Source organism: Symphalangus syndactylus, chromosome 8 (genome assembly GCF_028878055.3).
Source record: "Symphalangus syndactylus isolate Jambi chromosome 8, NHGRI_mSymSyn1-v2.1_pri, whole genome shotgun sequence".
Taxonomy (NCBI): domain Eukaryota; kingdom Metazoa; phylum Chordata; class Mammalia; order Primates; family Hylobatidae; genus Symphalangus; species Symphalangus syndactylus.
In genome coordinates this window covers 138,655,914-138,661,005 of record NC_072430.2, presented here as the reverse complement: position 1 = coordinate 138,661,005, position 5,092 = coordinate 138,655,914, and positions in this window count along the sequence as shown.

Here is a 5,092-nt window from a genome sequence, read left to right as displayed (position 1 = left end):
TTCTCTTTGTTTAACAGAAAATTAATGACACACCTGGATTCCGGCTTGAAGGAAGTAGATCATGTTTGTTTTCAGAAACAGGCTCGGCTGAGGTGCAGAGTATGTGGGTCCCACAGCCTCTGTCTGCATCTTCCATGACGTCTCTGTTGCTGCCTACGGCCGTGTTCCCCACTACGTGTGTTTCTATTTCTACTGGTCTGCTAAGGCCCAAGGAAAGGCAGTGCTCTGAAAAGGCATGGGCTGAGCTGGGGCCTGGTAGCCACGGTAATGATGGAATTGGCTCCCACAATCCCAAAGGACACATTTCTAAAACATATGAGATAGTTCCGATGCCAGTACCCCTTACCCACCCCAGCACTCTCCTGGGCCAATGACCATTGCTAAGCAAAGATCTAACATTCCAGGCCTAGTATTTGTTTGCTACTATTCTCTCTCTCCAGAAGAAAGTGAAATAAAAAATGAAGAATATTTTTGCCAACTTTCCAGAAGAAAGTGGAAGAAAAAGGCTTGGAAAAGGTTGCTGAATTCAAAGATTGGCAGATTACAGAAATATGTAAATTAATATATATTACTTTATATACAGTTAATATTCTATTCAGACCATAAAGAAAAATCATGCCTGCCCTCTGTGAATGTTTAAAGGTGGGTCCTTAACAGAAGAAGTCAAAGTGTCCTTGTTTGCAGATGACATGGTTGTGTATCTAGAAAGCCCCATCGTCTCAGCCCCAAATCTCCTTAAGCTGATAAACAACTTCAGCAAAGTCTCAGGATACAAAATCAATGTGCAAAAATCACAAGCATTCTTATACGCCAATAACAGACAAACAGAGAGCCAAATCATGAGTGAACTCCCATTCACAATTGCTTCAAAGAGAATAAAATACCTAGGAATCCAACTTACAAGGGATGTGAAGGACCTCTTCAAGGAGAACTACAAACCACTGTGCAATGAAATAAAAGAGGACACAAACAAATGGAAGAATATTCCATGCTCATGGATAGGAAGAATCAATATTGTGAAAATGGCCATACTGCCCAAGGTAATTTATAGATTCAATGCCATCCCCATCAAGCTACCAATGACTTTCTTCACAGAATTGGAAAAAACTACTTTAAAGTTCATACAGAACCAAAAAAGAGACCGCATTCCCAAGTCAATCCTGAGCCCAAAGAACAAAGCTGGAGGCATCACGCTACCTGACTTCAAACTATACTACAAGGCTACAGTAACCAAAACAGCATGGTACTGATACCACAACAGAGATATAGACCAATGGAACAGAATAGAGCTTTCAGAAATAATACCACACATCTACAACCATCTGATCTTTGACAAATCTGACAAAAACAAGGAATGGGGAAAGGATTCCCTATTTAACAAATGATGCTGGAAAAACTGGCCAGCCATATGTAGAAAGCTGAAACTGGATCCCTTCCTTACACCCTATACAAAAATTAATTCAAGATGGATTAAAGACTTACATGTTAGACCTAAAGCCATAAAAACCCTAGAAGAAAATCTAGGCAATACCATTCAGGACATAGGCATGGGCAAGGACTTCATGTCTAAAACACCAAAAGCAATGGCAACAAAAGCCAAAATTGACAAATGGGATCTAATTAAACTAAAGAGCTTCTGCACAGCAAAAGAAACTACCATCAGAATGAACAGGCAGCCTACAGAATGGGAGAAAATTTTTGCAATCTACTCTTCTGACAAAGGACTAATATCGAGAATCTACAATGAACCCAAACAAATTTACAAGAAAAAAACAAACAACCCCATCAACAAGTGGGTGAAGGATATGAACAGACACTTCTCAAAAGAAGACATTTATGCAGCCAACAGACACATGAAAAAATACTAATCATCACTGGCCATCAGAGAAATGCAAATCCAAACCACAGTGAGATACCATCTCACACCAGTTAGAATGGTGATCATTAAAAAGTCAGGAAACAACAGGTGCTGGAGAGGATGTGGAGAAATAGAAACACTTTTACACCGTTGGTGAGACTGTAAACTAGTTCAACCATTGTGGAAGACAGTGTGGCGATTCCTCAGGGATCTAGAACTAGAAATACCATTTGACCCAGCCATCCCATTACTGGGTATATACCCAAAGGACTATAAATCATGCTGCTATAAAGACACATGCACACATGTTTATTGTGGCACTACTCACAATAGCAAATACTTGGAACCAACCCAAATGTCCAACAATGATAGACTGGATTAAGAAAATGTGGCACATATACACCATGGAATACTATGTAGCCATAAAAAATGATGAGTTCATGTCCTTTGTAGGGACATGGATGAAGCTGGAAACCATCATTCTCAGCAAACTATTGCAAGGACAAAAAACCAAACACCGCATGTTCTCAGTCATAGGTGGGAATTGAACAATGAGAACACTTGGACACAGGAAGGGGAACATCATACACTGGGGCCTGTTGTGGGGTGGGGGTGGGGGGAAGGACAGCATTAGGAGATATACCAAATGTAAATGACAAGTTAATGGGTTTAGTACACCAACATGGCACATGTATACATATGTAACAAACCTGCAGGTTGTGCACATGTACCCTAGAATTTAAACTATAATAAAAAATACATATAAAAAATAAAAAAATAATACAGATGGGTCCTTTACTAGACCAGAGTGTTGGAGGTTTTGGAGACAGGAGGCGATGCCGTGGAGAGACTACAGAGACGGAAGAGACTTCACAACCCAGATACCAAAACCAAACAAAGACAGCATAGAATAAACTACAGTCAGTTCTCACTTAGGGAGCTTAATATAAACAACCTGAATGAAACAGCAGCATATTTACAGCGTGGTAAATCATGACCAAGTGGGGTTGTCCCAAGAAAGCAAAGATGGTTTAATAAGATGATTTGTTAACAATTCATTCTACTTTTTTTAATCAAAGAAGAACAAAATGAGATAATTTCAAGACATTTAATAAAGTTTAATATACATTTATGTTGTAAGCTCTTAATAGTGGAAGAACAGATGCAACTTTAATGTGCTTAAAAATATAGACCCTCTTACACCAAAACAGAAGTCAGCATTGTCCACGGTGAAACACTAAAATGCTTCTTAGAATGCTGTCAAAGTAAGGAACGGGACACAGAGGAGTCTGTCATCACCCCGTAATGTAGTCCTGTTGGAATAGACTCATCAAAGAAAATAGGAAAAAGAAAGAAAGAAAGTTTAAAAAAATGAAAAGAAGGCAAAATTAATATTATTTGAAAAACTTATGGTTGTAATAGACGGAATATTCAAGAGTGTCAGCTGAAAATCTATTATTAACACTATCACTATGAAAAGTCAGCAGGAAGAGAGGTCAAAATCCTAATGTATGTTAGTCAATTTTATATTATGAAATATAATGACAAAAGATCCCATTTATAATAACAATGAAAAGAATTATAGCAATAAATAAATCTTAAAGGAAATATGCAGAACACATATGAGAAAATTCTTAAACTCCAGAGGGGCATAAAGGAAGACTTTAGTGCATGGAAATGTATATTTTAGTCTTATGGAGCAAATCTCAAAAATCCAAAGATGTCATGTTTTTCTAACTTAATTTGTAAATTTGATGTAATTAATTTGATTTGAAATGCTATCAGAGTTTTCTTCATAACCTGACAAGCTGATCCTACAGTTGAAGTAAAATAAGCATATGAAAATATTCAGGAAAGTTCTGGAAAAGTTATAGAAGAATCAGGGTGAGATAGGGACTAGCCTTATCAGACATTTAAAAGCTGTAATAAGTAAAGCAGTTTGCTATGGAGCAGAATTAAATCGTCACATCTACACCCAGGCACAAGTGACTGATAATGACTTAGTGTATCATTCATCCAGGAAGTAGTTTTCAAGGGTTCATGATGTCTTCAGCCACTGCCATGGTAACGTATGTGGGTTTCAGTCCCAGCAGGAGACTGTGATTGGTTTGGGGGATTCTCACATCCTCAAATTCTTTCACTGCTCAATTAGCCCCAAAGCAGGCCCGGCTCCAGGAACGCAACCTATTTGGAGCACATTTCTAAGAGGCTTGGAGAACAGAAGCCCCAGTCCTCTGGATCTCTTCCTGGCAATACCTGCTTTGATAGAAAGCTCGCTTTGCTATAGATTCCCTAGACTGAGAAACCTGGAGGAAAAGCAGCAACAAGGGTATTTTTATGGGGACACTGATGACTGGGATGCCTCTTACTCCTTAGCCACCAGATAATTCTTTTATTAATAAACTTTATTTTTTAGACCAGTGTTAGGTTTCTTAAAAAGTTGAACAGAAAATACAGTGAGTTCTCAGACACCTCCTTTCCCCACCCTAAACCTCACCCCACAGAATTTCCTCTACCATTAACATCTCGCATGAGTGTGGCACATTAGGGCGTGCACTCTGTTTCCCACATCCTACGGGTTTTCACAGAGCATAATGTCATGCATCTCCCGTTTCAGTATCATACAGAGCAGTTTCACTGTCCCGAAAGTCCCCTGAGCTCCATGGATGATTTTTCAAAATGAAATCAGACATAGGCCGGGTGTGGTGGCTCACGCCTGTAATCCCAGCACTTTGGGAGGCTGAGGCAGGTGGATGACGAGGTCAGTAGATCGAGGCCATCCTGGCTAACACGGTGAAACCTCGTCTCTACTAAAAATACAAAAAAAATTAACCACGCTTGGTGGCACACGCCTGTAGTCCCAGCTACTCAGGAGGCTGAGGCAGGAGAATGGCATGAACCTGGGAGGTGGAGCTTTCAGTGAGCCGAGATCGCACCACTGCACTCCAGCCTGGGCAACAGAGCGAGACTCCGTCTCAAAAAAAAAAAAAAAAAAAAATTAGACATAAAGAGAAAGACAGAGCTCTTCTGACACTGAGCTGCTTGCCTTTCTAATAACAAGAAATTTTCAACCATTGTAAATTGATCTGAAATATGCCAGTCACTTTGAGAGTCCTCAACTCCTAAAATCCTTAGCTAATACCAATCTTAGTAGTTTCTCATTGGAAAATTTCATAGTTAATGTTACTTTAAAAAAACAACAAAAACAACAACCAGGCAATGAAAGAAAAAGTC